The sequence below is a fragment of the Pongo pygmaeus genome, chromosome 5 (genome assembly GCF_028885625.2).
Source record: "Pongo pygmaeus isolate AG05252 chromosome 5, NHGRI_mPonPyg2-v2.0_pri, whole genome shotgun sequence".
NCBI lineage: Eukaryota > Metazoa > Chordata > Mammalia > Primates > Hominidae > Pongo > Pongo pygmaeus.
In genome coordinates this window covers 35710581-35726601 of record NC_072378.2, presented here as the reverse complement: position 1 = coordinate 35726601, position 16021 = coordinate 35710581, and the positions used below count along the sequence as shown (strand labels likewise).

At 47.0% G+C, this 16021-nt stretch overlaps 1 protein-coding gene across 5 annotated transcripts in view; it reads right to left on the bottom strand.

Annotated features, from left to right (window-relative positions):
• PPARD (peroxisome proliferator activated receptor delta) overlaps positions 1–9963 on the bottom strand; it is an 82943-nt gene extending 72980 nt beyond the window's left edge. Inside the window, exons 1-2 of one of the 5 annotated variants that reach the window (XM_054490652.2) lie at positions 9812–9963; positions 5333–5416 (exon numbers count right to left, since the gene is read on the bottom strand). The gene's annotated coding sequence lies outside the window, so the exon portion shown is untranslated. Of the gene's footprint in view, positions 1–5332; positions 5417–9783 lie in introns of all 5 variants that reach the window. The other 4 variants (XM_054490656.2, XM_054490655.2, XM_063666156.1 and 1 more) reach the window with 4 other exon arrangements.
• Between the last annotated feature and the right edge of the window lie 6058 nt (positions 9964–16021).

The following is a 16021-nucleotide window of genomic DNA, read 5'->3' as shown; positions in this document are numbered from 1 at the left end:
TGATATCTGTCTTTTAAATATTCTTTGTGGCCGGGCGTGGCGGCTCACGCCTGTAATCCCAGCACTCTGGGAGGCTGAGGCAGGCGGATCATGAGGTCAGGAGTTCAAGACCGGCCTGACCAATATGGTGAAACCCCACCTCTACTAAAAAAATACAACAATTAGCCGGGCGTTGGGGTGCGCACCTGTGGTCCCAGCTACTTGGGAGGCTGAGGCAGGAGAATCACTTGAACCCACAAGGTGGAGGTTGCAGTGAGCCGAGATCACAGCACTGCACTCTAGCCCGGGCGACAGAGTGAGACTTCATCTCAAAACAAAACAAAAAAGAACTGGCTGGGCACAGTGGCTCATGCCTTTAATACCAGCACTTTGGGAGGCCAAGGCAGGAATGAATGGCTCGAGCTCAGGAGTTTGAGACCAGCCTGGACAACACAGGGAGACCTGATCTCTACAAAAAGTTAAAAAATGAGGTGGGCATGATGGCGCATGCATGTAGTCTTAGCTACTTGGGAGGCTGAGGTGAAAGGATCACTTGAGCCTGGAAGTCAAGGCTAGATACAGTGAGCCAAGACTATGCAACCCCACTCCAGCCTGGGCAAGAGTGAGACCCTATCTCAAAAAAAAAAAAAAAAAAAAAAAAAAAGGCTGAGTGTGATGGCTCATGCCTATAATCCCAGCAATTTGGGAGGCTGAGGCAGATGGATCACTTGAGGCCAGGAATCCAAGACCAGCCTGGTCAATGTAGCAAGATCACAAGACATCATCTTTACAAAAAATTTTAAAATGAGCTGGGCATGGTAGCACATACCTGTAGTCCTAGCTACTCTGGAGGCTGAGGCAGGAGGATTACTTGAGCCCAGAAGATGGAGGCTGCAAGTGAGCTATGACTGCACCACTGCACTCCAGCCTGGGCGACTGAGGGAGATCCTATCTCAAATAAAATCAAACAAAAGAACCAACAGTATGTTACCAATGATAAAAATCAAACTTTCAAGAGAAAACTCAAATTTAGAAAACCTGTGTTGACCACTGTGAGCCTGACAGCTTCCCAATACTTAAAGACTTTTTAAAAATGAGATCAGTGGTGATATTAACGAATGTCACCCGCCCAGCCTATTATAACTTCTAACATGGTAAACATAAGCCCTTGGGGTCTTCAATAATTTTTAAGAATCTAAAGGGACCAGTGCGGTGGCTCACATCTGTAATCCCAGCACTTTGGGAGGCCAAAGAGGGTGGATCACGAGGTCAGGAGATTGAGACCATCCTGGCTAACATGGTGAAACCCCATCTATACTAAAAATACAAAAAATTAGCCAGGCGTGGTGGCAGGTGCCTGTAGTCCCAGCTACTCGGGAGGCTGAGGCAGGAGAATGGCGTGAACCCGGGAGGTGGGGCTTGCAGTAAGCCGAGATTGTGCCACTGCACTCCAGCCTGGGCGACAGAGAGAGATTCCGTCTCAAAAAAAAAATAATAATAAAGAATCTAAAGGGATCTTGAGGCCAAAAAGTTTGAGAATGCTGTTTTATAATATTCTAAAGTTGACTTCAAAATAAGCCATCTTTCGGCCAGGCGCAGTGGCTCATGCCTGTAATCCCAGCACTTTGGGAGACCAAGGTGGGCAGATCACCTGAGGTCAGGAGTTCGAGACCAGCCTGACCAACATGGTGAAACCCCATCTCCACTAAAAACACAAAAAATTAGCCAGGCATGGTGACACATGCCTGTAATCCCAGCTACTTGGGAGACTGAGGCAGGAGAACTGCTCGAACCCAGGAGGCAGAGGTTGCAGTGAGCCAACATCATGCCATTGCACTCCATCCTGGGCAACAGAGCAAAACTCTGTCTCAGAGAAAAAAAAAAAAAAGACACATAGACCAATGGAACAGAATAGAGAACCCAGAAACAAATCACACACCTACAGTGAACTCACTTTTGACAAAGGTGCCAAGAACATACACTGAGGAAAAGACAGTCTCTTCAATAAATGGTGCTCGGAAAACTGGATATTCATATGGAGATGAATGAAACTAGACCCTTACCTCTTGCCATATACAAAAACCAAATCAAAATAAATTAAAGACTTAAATCTAAGACTTCAAACCATGAAACTACTACAAGAAAACAGGAGAAAATCTCCAGGACACTGGTCTGGGCACAAATTTCTTGAGTAATACCCCGCAAGCACAGGCAACCAAAGCAAAAATTGTCAAATGGGATCACATCACATTAAACAGCTTCTGCACAGCAAATGAAACAATCAACAAAGTGAAGAGACAACCCACAGGATGAGAGAAAATATTTGCAAACTACCCATTTCACAAGGGGTTAATAACAAGAATATATAAGGAGCTCAAACAACTCTATAGGAAAAAAACTAATAATCTGATAAAAGGATGGGCAAAAGATTTTAACAGACATTTCTCAAAAGAAGACATACAAGGCCGGGTGTGGTAGCTCATGCCTGTAATCCCAACACTTTGGGAGGTTGAGGCAGGCAGATCACTTGAGGTCAGGAGTTCGAGACCAGCCTGGCAAACATGGCAAAACCCCGTCTCTACTAAAAATACAAAAATTAGCTGGGCATGGTGGTGGGCGCCTGTAATCTGAGCTACTCGGGAGGCTGAGGCAGGAGAATCGCTTGAACCTGGGAGGCGGAGGTTACAGGGAGCCGAGATTGTGCCATTGCCCTCCAGCCTGGGCGACAAGAGCAAGATTCCATCTCAAAAAAAAAAAAAGAAAGAAAAAAAGAAATATACACCTACTACTATGTACCCATTAAATTAAAAAACAAACAAACAAACAAAAACTCAGCCAGGCACAGTGGTGTGCACCTGTAGTCCCAGCTACTTGGGAGGCTGTGGTGAGAGGACTACCTAGGGAGGCCAAGCTTATCCAACCCACGGCCCACGACTACAAGCAGCCCAGGAGAGCTCTAAATGCAGCCTAACACCAATACGTAAACTTTCTTAAAACATCAGATTCTTTTGCCATTTTTATTTTTAGCTCATCAGCTACTGTTAGTGTTAGTGTATTTTATGTGTAGCCCAAGATAATAATTCTTCTTCCAATGTGGCCCAGGGATGCCAAAAGATTGGACACACCCCTGGCCCTAGGTGATATAGCAGTACCCCATCAAGAAAGAAAGAAGAGGCCACGCGGTGGCTCACGCCTGTAATCCCAGCACTTTGGGAGGCCGAGGCCAGTGCATCACGAGGTCAGGAGATCGAGACCATCCTTGCTAACACGGTGAAACCCCATCTCTACTAAAAATACAAAAAATTAGCCGGGTGTGGTGGTGGGCGCCTGTAGTCCCAGCTACTCAGGAGCCTGAGGCAGGAGAATGGGGTGAACCCAGGAGGCAGAGCTTGCAGTGAGCCGAGATCGCGCCACTGCACTCCAGCCTGGGTGACAGAGGGAGACTCCGTCTCGAAAAAAAAAGAAAGGAAGAAAGAAAGGAGAAGAGAAGGGAAGTTCTTACCTGCGACTGGGAGCTCAAGGCTCAGGGATGAACTGGACAACTGACCCCTGGAAATGCATGTACAATTGCTGCCACTGGGCCTAGCTGCTGCTAAAGCAAATGGCAAAGCAAATCAGTTCAACTCAGGAGCTCTCCCTGCTCAGGGGGTACTTTGACCTCTTCCCTCTTGAGGAAGCTCAGAAGCCTCTGAAACTCCCTGCTTCTTCCTCCCTCACATTCCCTTCAGAGGAAAGCACTTGGTATGGGTTTGAAAGCAGGAGGGCCCCCCCCACCCAGGACCTTCCTGAAAGACCTACAAACAACCTGACCCCTACGGACAGAGAGACACAGGGACTCACCACCCTGTCTGACAACAGGAAAGCCTGCAGGGTGTTAAAGGCAGAGAAGGGGAAGTGAAGCCCACAAACAGCTACTGGAACCACTGAACTTCAGAGATTAAAACAAATCAGGCAGGAGGCCCACGTTTCCCCGGCCCCCAGCAGGGACCCACAACAACCCAGCCTTCCAAATAGGACAATGAACATTGTATTCCCTGGAGCTCCACTTCTGAGAGTTTATAAAACCTGCCAGGCATCCTGAGAACATGGAAAACAGCAATGGGAAACCCAGAGCATTGTTCAGACTCTTGGTGAGAACCTCCTACCCCTGCAGAGATGGAAGAAACAATTCTGTGTGTTACGGCCAGCTCTCATATATACTAGCAAACGACAGACCCATGAGGCAAAGACTGGATCTGTTTTTTACTATTATCATTTCCCAAGTGCCTGGCACATAGTTGGCACTTAAAAATATTTGTTCCCGGCCGGGCACAGTGGCTCACATTTGTAATCCCAGCACTCTGGGAGGCCGAGGCAGGTGGATCATCTGACATCAGGAGTTTGAGACCAGTCTGGCTAACATGGTGAAACCCCGTCTCTACTAAAAATACAAAATTTAGCCAGATGTGGTGGCGCATGCCTCTAATCTCAGCTACTCAGGAGGCTGAGGCAGGAGAATCGCTTGAACCCGAGAGGCGGAGGTTGCAGTGAGCCAAGATCACAGCATTGCACTCCAGCCTGGGCAACAAGAGCGAAACTCCATCTCAAAAAAAAAAAAAAAGGCCAGGTGTGGTGGCTCACGCCTGTAATCCCAGCACTTTGGGAGGCTGAGGCGGGTGGATCACCTGAGGTCAGGAGTTCCAGAGCAGCCTGGCCAACGTGGTGAAACCCCATCTCTACTAAAAATACAAAAATTAGCCGGGCATGGTGGCAGGCGCCTATAATCCCAGCTACTCGGGAGGCTGAGACAGGAGAAGCGCTTGAACCCAGGAGAAGGTGGTGGCAGTGAGCCAAGATCGCACCATTGCACTCCAGCCTGGGGGACAAGAGCGAGACTTCGTCTCAAAAACAAACAAACAAACAAACAAATATATATATATATTTGCCCCCTCATGAGAGAATGATGGACACCATCTTTGTGGCCTGGCACCCTAGGTACCCATATGGGCAAAGACAAAAGTCCGTTCATTTATTCATTTAACAAAAATTCATTCATTATCTCCTCTGTGCCAGGCACTATCCTAGACACAACAGGCAGCAAAACAACTCCCTGCCCTGTGGAGTTTATCTTTTAATGGGTGCAAAGGTGGGAATCTCCATGCTCCTGAAAAAACTATGTAAGCCATAGACTTTCAATAATTACTTAATAAATGCCTATACTATGCACAAGCAACTGGTACCAGATGCTGTGACAGGAACCTGGAATCTGGGAATAAGCCCCAGTGAAATTATTTCATCTTCAAGGTCAGGATCTTAAATCTGGATCCTGTGTCATTGGTGGTCAGAGACCCCTGAGTAAAGAAAATGGGATTACCTCGTTGGTGCATCTGTCCTCATCTGTTGGTGAGCAGAAGCCACTGTGTGAGTATCACGTGCATGCCCAAAATACTGTACAACACTGCAGGATAGAAAAAACCCCAACAGCTTTAGCTGAGAGGTGCCAGGGGCCCTAAAAGCAACTCGAATAAGTTATACCCACCATAACTCAAAGAGTGCTCCTAAGGTAATCTGGCTCCTTGTCTGTCCCTTACACACCACCCTGAGATGTGATTCTGAGCCTGAGTCAGCAAATATTTCCCCAATCCTGGAAGGAGTCTGCTCACTCCCAAGTAAGCAGACACTGGCTTTGCTGATTTTATCAGGTCAGGGCAGAAGGAGCAGGCAAAGTAAGAAAGGAGCTGGCGCCCAATACCCCCGGTGGGTAGAAGCTCATAAATGAAGATGTCCTGAGTCATAGTTGATTCCTTCACCAAAGCCCCTGGAGAATGAACTGGAGTCACATGCCAATCACCAGCCTGCTGAGTTATGGAAGCTAGGAGCCATCTGCCAAGGAAGAAGACCCATATGTCTGAAACCTGATGCAAGGGGCCATGTTCTCCCTGCCAGGCTCAAGGCAAGCTCCAAGGGTTCCTCTGACACCCTGGAATCCAGCTGTTGCAAGCAGCTCCTCCCCCTGGCTCCAAAGGCAGAGAAAACTGCGCATGGACACCAAACCATCTCCAAGAAGCAGCCATTAGGTAACCTGGGACATGGCATAGACAATGGCATCGGGCACAGGGCTTCTGACATCATATAAGCAAGGGCCTGGCAGAACGGACAAAGCCCACAGAGACCTGGGTAGGGAGGAAGAGAATGTTTCCAGTGTGGGCAATGCTGAGCAGTAGAGCTGTGTCCTGCAATTTCCAGGCCCTTCAGAGGCACTGGAGGAAGGCACCACTGTTCAGCTTCCCAGCCTGCAGGGAGCACTCAGGGAGGTGGGCCTCAGGGACAGGATATAGCTGAAGCCCTTAGAAGTGACAGGTCCAGGCTGGTCGAGGTGGCTCACGCCTGTAATCCCAGCACTTTGGGAGGCTGAGGCAGGCGGATCACGAGGTCAGGAGATCGAGACCATCCCGACTAACACGGTGAAACCCTGTCTCTACTAAAACTACAAAAAAAAATGAGCCGGGCATGGTGGCGGGCGCCTGTAGTCCCAGCTACTCGGGAGGCTGAGGCAGGAGAATGGCGTGAACCCGGGAGATGCAGCTTGCAGTTAGCCAAGATCGCACCACTGCACTCCAGCCTGGGCGACAGAGCGAGACTCCATCTCAAAAAAAAAAAAAAAAAAAAAAAGTAACAGGTCCAACTCCTGAGAGAGAGGAGCTGCACTATCCCAGGATGTGCCAGAATCTGCAGGCCCTGAAGTCAGCTTGCACAACAGTCAGGACAGCTGTAGGCCCAAAGCAGAGGCCTAATGGCTTCCCAGGCCAGTGCTCTACACTGTCTATCCTCTTACCAGGCCCTAAGGGAAGGGGTCTAAGGGACCACAGGTGGGGATGAAAGGCTGAGTAGGAGCAATTCTTCCTGAATGGGTTAAGGCACATATCACACAAGAAGGCCATGGTGAAGAGGCAAGGAGAAAGGCAGCCAAACGAGCAGTCAGTGTAATCTCAGTGCTCTGAGAGGCCAAGGTGGAGAGGACTGCTTGAGGCCAGGAGTTCCAGACATTGTGAGAGCCTGTTTTTACAAAAAAATTGTTTTTTAATTAGCTGAGTGTGGTGGTGTGCACCTGTAGTCCCCACTACTCTGGAGGCTGAGGCAAAGAAGATCCCTTGAGCCCAGGAGTTCGAGGTTACAGTGCACTATGATAGCACCACTGCACTCCAGCCTGGGCAATAGAACAAAACCTTGTGTCAGAAAAGAAAGAAGGAAAGAAAATCCAGACCCAGACTCTGCAAAAATCACTGAATGGGAAGGAATTTGGTAATTGACAATCATGACTACCTTCTCAGAAAATGAGAGTGGACAAACTGCAAGAAGCTATCCAGCTAGGTCTGCTGGTGCCCAAGCTGCTCCACAAGGACTCGCCTTGACCTGTTCTCAAATCTCTCACCTGCCACCACAGCAGAGAGCACTACTAAAGGGTAAGCACGGCCAGAAGTAACAAACTGCTCAAAGAGTAAGGAGGAGTCCTTGAGAGCCAGAGACTAGACTAAAAATCTGTCCAACACTTGACCTCTACCTCTTTAGAATGATCCACTAAAACCCTGGAGAGATGCTATTCACAGGAACAAGGAAAACCCTCTGGTCCAGTCTACACAAATCCTTGCAAGTGCTGCAAAGAGGGTCTGGGGGTCAGTGGAGAGGGGACTGGCTCAACGACAGGCCATCCACAATCCTATTGCTTTCACAGAAAACAGTGTACAAGAGGATTACAAAACTTTAAAGTCTGGTCAAGCTGGTTCCTTTGGCTCTCCACCACAGCTCCTAAAGGTTGCCAACTCCCATGTCCAATATGGCTCAAAGACAGCACAATCATCAAAAGAGGAGCCCTAGAAACCTGGGGCCAGGTGAAACAATGAGCCTTCATTTCTAAACATGAGAGTGGGTCATGCTTTCAGAATCCTCCAAGATCAGATTGGGTAGAAACAAAGGATATGTTATTTCTTGAATATTTCTTTAGAGAACCAACGCCAAATAAAGGAGCTCAAACTGAAAGATATGAAGAGAATTTTCTGCTTGGTAAGGTTAAACATCCAGACACACATGGAAGGTGGTGGGCTCTCGAGCCCCAGAGAAGATGATCTATGTGACTGGAAGCAGATGTGTCTGCTCAAGTTCCTGACAAGGTCTAACTACTGCAGCCCCACAACCCACCAGGGTAGTTATCAATCTAATACCTCATACTATGCCTGGGCAAAGGGAACAGAACTCTGGGATTGCCCTTCCTCTTGGGTACAGAGGAAATTAAGCTCCCAGGGAAAAAGAGGGACAATTTGGATTCCCTAGATTCAGAAAAGAACAAAGAAAAAAGAAGGAGAAGAGACTCCAAAAGAACATGTTCAGTGACCAACATCAGAGGCACATTCAGTTGGCCAAAGATTGTCAAAGAGATATGAGAGAAAATCAGTAGCTGTTTCAAGCCACCAATAATAAAAGGGACAGATGCCCGCCAGCCCCAGGGCTATCAGGCCAGCAATCTATTTCAAAACTCAAACAGGGGAAAAAAAAAAGTTCTGGAGCCAGTACACAGAAAAAAGGTTGAGGATCGCAAGTCTTTTCTGGAGCACAGCTTCTGGAGAATTCTCTTGGCCCTTTGGGATGGAGCACAGGGTGGAGGGTGGGAGTGAGGGCAGAAAGAGGCTGGGGTATCATGGTATAAGTGTATTGTATTCCATACATCCAGAGTGGAAAGACACAAAACCCCGGTTCCTGGAAGGGGAAAAGAATTGGACAAAGCCTCCAGCTACCAGTGGCATACATCCAGCTCAGCTCCGTCTCTCCCCAAGGGTTCCTGGAAGTCAACAGCCCCATAAAGGGGAAGTATTAAAGCTGAGATAAGAAGAATGGCCTACAAATTGGACATCATTTCTGATGCAACACCCACGTACATTCTCCCACACAATCAGTTATCTCCTTTAGTCAATCAGCCTCTTAATTCGATCAAGGTCTGAACACCTCCACCCCACCCCATGGTTATGTCAACTGCAGGTCAAGTGAAAGTAGAGTAGAGTGTGGAGCTAAGGCTTCTCCCTGAAGCAGGGGAAAGGAACAGGGAGAGAAAAGGAGGTGGGCGACAGGAATGTAGGGGACAGAATTGATACGAAGGAAATCGGAAAGAGTAGCAAAAACAGGGCCTCTCAGGGAACCAAGGTGAGAGTCTTAGGGAGACAGGGACTGCAGGCACGGAGTTGGAAAAAGCCTAGGAACACCCTGGGGAAGAGGATGGGGACCCATAATACTAGGAGGGATCAGGCCACAGATAAGAAGGGGACAGGGATGGAGAGAGTAAAGTCTGAGAGAGCAAGGATGGGAGGATGAAGGCAGGAGACAAGGATAATGAGGGGGACAGAGGAAAAGATCCCAGAGAACACCCTCGGTAGATAGGGCAGTGGATTCGGGAACACCAGAAACCGGTGAAGGGAAGAGGTCAGAGGCAGGGGAAGGGAATGGGAGAGGCCCTCGGGCCTGAGACGGGGTTCTCACAAGTGGGAGGAGACGAAGCCACCAGGCCCAAGAGGGGGCATAGAGTAGGGTGGAAGGAGGCCCGTATTTCGGACTCACTCAAGCAGCTATGGGGGTCCAAGGGCGGGGGCGCAGGGGCGGCGGGGCGCCTACACAGCAACGCACGACGGCTGACCGGAGCGGGCCGGAGCATCAAGAAGCAGCCGCGACGCTGTCCGCGGACCCCGGCAGCTCCCTGCACCCCGCTCCCCGCCGCCGGGCCTTGCGCCCCAGTCCCGCTGGCCGCCTCGGCCCAGGCCGGCGCTTCCCTCCGCCACTTGCCTGACCGCTTCCCTCGTCTGGGACTGACCTGTCCCAGCTGCCTACGGCGCCACCGCCGCCATCCCGCAGGCTCCGCAGAATTCTCCCGCTCCTGCCAAAACTTTTCCCATTAATCCCCAGGTCCGCGGCAGCCGCAGCGTCACACGCTCCGCGGCCCGGCCCCGCCCCCACCAGCGCGACGTCACCTCGCTGCTCTGCCCTTCCCTTACCACGCCCCCTTCCGCCCGGCGGCGGCCAATCACCACGCCTCCTGGAGACTCCCCTAATTCTGCCTCTCCGCCCACCGCACGCTGCCCCGGGCCCGCCTGTGGCGCCCTCTGGTGCGGCATGCGGACGTAGCAGCTAAGGGAGGAGCAGGGGAGCGCCAGGGCCAGTAGAACAAGTCCAGCAAGTGTCACAAGAGGGAATTTAAAGCTGGAAGGGAATTTCGAGGTCATCTAGTGCAACCTCCTCATCTTCCAGTGAAGAAACTTAGTCCTAGAAAAGGTACGTGACTTGCAGTGACAAGTCTGGAGAGACTCTTAACCCAGTGCTAGGTCCACTGGAGGAGATATACCGCCTATAATTTTCAAAAAAGGGCTTTCCTCCTTCAAGAGGCTTCTACAACTGAAAATTTACGGTCTTAGAGTTCTTAACCTTTCTTCCCATGTGCTTATGTAATACGCTTATTCACCTAAAATAGGGGACATCCTCCTTATTGTTGTAGAAAATTCTGTTCTTACTTCTTAATCCAGATCTTTAAGACCTGGAAGGGACCTATTATCCCAACCTACCGCTTAAGATGTACCACAGAAAACTACCTAGCAGCTGGGAGGCAATCTGGTGGAAGAAGTTGGCTTTCATCTGGCGATGAACAAAGCTTGACTCTCAGGTATATGACCAATGCCTCCCCTCCATCATCATTAAAGATGACCCCTCCCCTCTCCTTTGGCCACACCTTCCGTAGGCCACAAGCTCCTTAGGCCACACCCTAGCTATCTGGATGAGTGATTTTTTTTTTTTTTTTTTTGAGACACAGTTTCACTCTGTCACCCCTGCTGGAGTGCAGTTGCGCAGTCTCAGCCCGCTGCAACCTCCTCCTCCCGGGTTCAAGCGATTCTCCTGCCTCAACCTCCCAAGTAGCTGGGATTACAGGCATGCGCCACACGCCCGGCTAATTTTTGTAATTTTAGTAGAGACAGGGTTTTGCCATGTTGCCTAGGCTGGTCTTGAACTCCTGGACTCAAGTTATCCTCCCACCTTAGCCTCCCAAAGTGCTGGAATTACAGGCATGAGCCACCGTGCCTGGCAGGGATGAGTGATTTTTTTCCCCTTCTTTCTGCTTCTCTTTTTCTTTTTTTCTTTTTCTCCCTACTTTTTGAAATGCTTGTGCATTGTATTTGTAACTTAGATGTCAAACTCCTTGCCCTTTGAGATTGAGGTAAAAATGGACAGTGAAAGTCAAAGTCCCTCCCTTATTTGCAAAATAGCTGGGGATTTATATTCTCCTAAATATCTCTGCCTCTGGGTTTCTGCTTTTGCCAGGCTGTTGCGTACCACAGTTCAGAAGTCTGGAGAGGAAACTCAGCTCTCCCTAAGGACTGCCCGCACCCTTCCCACACAAAACGTTCACGAGTACAGAGACATTAGGGTACTCTGGGCCCTGGGGGAGGTCATATGATACCTGGCAAACAGTTTAAACTCACCCCTCAGAAGTTTTTAAAAGTCCTTTCCACACCCCCAGCTGAGGTTTTCTAACTGGCCCTGCACCCTCTAGCCTCCTGGAAAATCACCAACTCTCCCTCCTGCCCCACCATTCTCTCCTCTGTCCCACCCTCTCTGGAGAAAACACAAATTCCTCTGGCTTTCTAGGGAGAAAGAGAAAGCGACATTTTAACCATATCTCTTTGTTGCTTAAGTTCCTGCCAGTACTCATGCTTTGAAGATCTGTCTACCCCTAATAGGCTTATTTCCCCTGTAAACTAAAAACAAATCCTAAGCCCCCTAACTAATTGAATGGACCCTTTTGGCTAAGGAGACCCCAGAAAAACCTTAAAAACTGAGTTTCCAGCCATGACAGGTCAGGGGGTCAGACAAGCCTGGTTATACTCCCTCCCTTTTGTATTTCAGACACATCTGACCAGCATCAATGTTAAAATAGAGATCATAGACTAACAGAATGCACTCTTTGTGGCAATAAGATACCAAATTACAATCAGGACCTAAGGCCATGGCAGGTAAAGATTAAGTCACACACGCCTACCCCTAAAGAATAAACTATATTTTCTTCCAGGCACGGTGGCTCACGCCTGTAATCCCAACACTTTCGGAGGCTGAGGTGGGCAGATTGCTTGAGCGCAGGAGTTGGAGACCAGCCTGGACAACATAGTGAGACACTGTCTCTTAAAAAAAAAAAAAAGAACGGTGGCTCACGCCTGTAATCCCAGCACTTTGGGAGGCCGAGGCGGGCAGATCACGAGGTCAGGAGATTGAGACCATCCTGGCTAACATGGTGAAACCCCATCTCCACTAAAAATACACAAAAAAATTAGCCAGAATATGTATGTTTAGCCAACCTGTTCAGCATAAAGCTCCTGTCCCAGCCCCTCTTCCTTTCAAGTACCTTTGACAAAATTCAACAACCCTTCATGCTAAAAACTCTCAATAAACTAGGTATTGATGGGACGTATCTCAAAATAATAAGAGCTATTTATGACAAACCCACAGCCAATATCATACTGAATGGGCAAAAACTGGAAGCATTCCCTGTGAAAACTGGCACAAGACAGGGATGCCCTCTCTCACCACTCCTATTCAACATAGTGTTGGAAGTTCTGGCCAGGGCAGTCAGGCAAGAGAAAGAAATAAAGGGTATTCAATTAGGAAAAGAGGAAGTCAGATTGTCCCTGTTTGCAGATGACATGATTGTATATTTAGAAAACCCTATCATCTCAGCCCAGAATCTCCTTAAGCTGATAAGCAAGTTCAGCAAAGTCTCAGGATACAAAATCAATGTGCAAAAATCACAAGCATTCCTATACACCAATAACAGACAAACAGAGAGCCAAATCATGAGTGAACTCCCATTCACAATTACTACAAAGAGAATAAAATACCTAGGAATACAACTTACAAGGGATGTGAAGGACCTCTTCAAGGAGAACTACAAACCACTGCTCAATGAAATAAAGGAGGACACAAACAAATGGAAGAACATTCCATGCTCATGGATAGGAAGAATCAATATCGTGAAAATGGCCATACTGCCCAAGGTAATTCATAGATTCAGTGCCATCCCCATCAAGCTACCAATGACTTTCTTCACAGAATTGGAAAAAACTACTTTAAAGTTCACATGGAGCCAAAAAAAAGCCCACACTTCTAAGACAATCCTAAGCCAAAAGAACAAAGCTGGAGGCATCACACTACCTGACTTCAAACTGTACTACAAGGCTACAGTAACCAAAACAGCATGGTACTGGTACCAAAACAGAGATATAGACCAATGCAACAGAACACAGGCCCCATAAATAACACTACACATCTACAACCATCAGATCTTTGACAAACCTGACAAAAACAAGAAATGGGGAAAGGATTCCTTATTTAATAAATGGTGCTGGGAAAACTGGCTAGCCATATGTAGAAAGCTGAAACTGGATCTCTTCTTTATACCTTATACAAAAATTAATTCAGGATGGATTAAAGACTTAAATGTTAGGCCTAAAACCATGAAAACCCTAGAAGAAAACCTAGGCAATACCATTCAGGACATAGGCATCAGCAAGGACTTCATGACTAAAACACCAAAAGCAATGGCAACAAAAGCCAAAAGAGCTTCTGCACAGCAAAAGAAACTACCATCAGAGTGAACAGGCAACCTACAGAATGGGAGAAAATTTTTGCAATCTATCCATCTGACAAAGGGCTAATATCCAGAATCTACAAGGAACTTAAACAAATTTACAAGAAAAAAACAACCTCATCAAAAAGTGGGCAAAGGATATGAATAGACACTTCTCAAAAGAAGACATTTATGCAGCCAACAGACACATGAAAAAATGCTCATCATTGGTCATCAGAGAAATGCAAATCAAAACCACAATGAGATACCATCTCACACCAGTTAGAATGGCGATCATTAAAAGGTCAGGAAACAACAGATGCTGGAGAGGATGTGGAGAAACAGGAACGCTTTTACACTGTTGGTGGGAGTGTAAACTAGTTCAACCATTGTGGAAGACAGTGTGGCAATTCCTCAAGGATCTAGAACTAGAAATACCATTTGACCCAGCGATCCCATTACTGGGTATATACCCAAAGGATTATAAATCATGCTGCTGTAAAGACCCATGCACATGTATGTTTATTGCAGCACTATTCACAATAGCAAAGATTTGGAACCAACCCAAATGTCCATCAATGATAGACTGGACTAAGAAAATGTGGCACATATACACCATGGAATACTGTGCAGCCATAAAAAATGATGAGTTCATGTCCTTTGCAGGCACATGGATGAAGCTGGAAACCATCATTCTGAGCAAACCATCACACAGACAGAAAATCAAACACCACATATTGTCACTTATAGGTGGGAATTGAACAATGAGAACACTTGGACACAGGGCAGGAAACATCACACACCGGGGCCTGTCGTGGGGTGGGGGGCTGGGGGAGGGATAGCATTAGGAGAAATACCTTATGTAAATGATGAGTTAATGGGTGCAGCAAACCAACTTGGCACATGTATACCTATGTAACAAACCTGCACATTGTGCACACGTACCCTAGAACTTAAAGTATATATATATTAAAAAATTAGCTGGGTGTGGTGGTGGTGAGCGCCGGTAATCCCAGCCACTTGGGAGGCTGAGGCAGGAGAATAGCTTGAACCTGGGAGGCAGAGGTTGCAGTGAGCTGAGATTGCACCACTGCACGTCAGCCTTGGTGACAGAGCAAGATTGTCTCAGGAAAAAAAAAAAAAAAAAAAAGCAGTGGTTTGTAGTTCTCCTTGAAGAGGTCCTTCACATCCCTTGCAAGTTGTATTCCTAGGTATTTTATTCTCTTTGTAGTAATTGTGAATGGGAGTTCACTCATGATTTGGCTCTCTGTTTGTCTGTTATTGGTGTATAGGAATGCTTGTGATTTTTGCACATTGATTTTGTATCCTGAGACTTTGCTGAACTTGCTTATCAGCTTAAGGAGATTCTGGGCTGAGATGATAGGGTTTTCTAAATATACAATCATGTCATCTGCAAACAGGGACAATCTGACTTCCTCTTTTCCTAATTGAATACCCATTATTTCTTTCTCTTGCCTGACTGCCCTGGCCAGAACTTCCAACACTATGTTGAATAGGAGTGGTGAGAGAGGGCATCCCTGTCTTGTGCCAGTTTTCACAGGGAATGCTTCCAGTTTTTGCCCATTCAGTATGATATTGGCTGTGGGTTTGTCATAAATAGCTCTTATTATTTTGAGATACGTCCCATCAATACCTAGTTTATTGAGAGTTTTTAGCATGAAGTGTTGTTGAATTTTGTTGAAGGTCTTTTCTGCATCTATTGAGATAATCATGTGGTTTTTTTCATTGGTTCTGTTTATGTGATGGATTACATCTATTGATTTGCACATGTTGAACCAGTCTTGCATCCCAGGGATGAATCCAACTTGATTGTGGTGGATAAGCTTTTTGATGTGCTGCTGGATTCGTTTTGTCAGTATTTTACTGAGGATTTTTGCATCAATATTCATCAGGCATATTGGTCTAAAACTCTCTTTTTTGTTGTTGTGTCTCTGCCAGGCTTTGGTATCGGGATGATGATGGTCTCATAAAATGAGTTAGGGAGGATTCCCTCTTTTTCTATTGATTGGAATAGTTTCAGAAGGAATGGTACCAGCTCCTCTTTTTACCTCTGGTAGAATTCGGCTGTGAATCCATCTGGTCCTGGACTTTTTTTGGTTGGTAGGCTATTGATTATTGCCTCAATTTCAGAGCCTGTTATTGGTCTATTCAGAGATTCAACATCTTCCTGGTTTAGTCTTGGGCGGGTGTATGTGTCCAGGAATTTATCCATTTCTTCTAGATTTTCTAGTTTATTTGCGTAGAGGTGTTTATAGTATTCTCTGATGGTAGTTTGTATTTCTGTGGGATTGGTGGTGATATCCCCTTTATCATTTTTTATTGCGTCTATTTGACTCTTCTCTCTTTTCTTCTTTATTATAAGTCTTGCTAGTGGTCTATCAATTTTGTTGATCT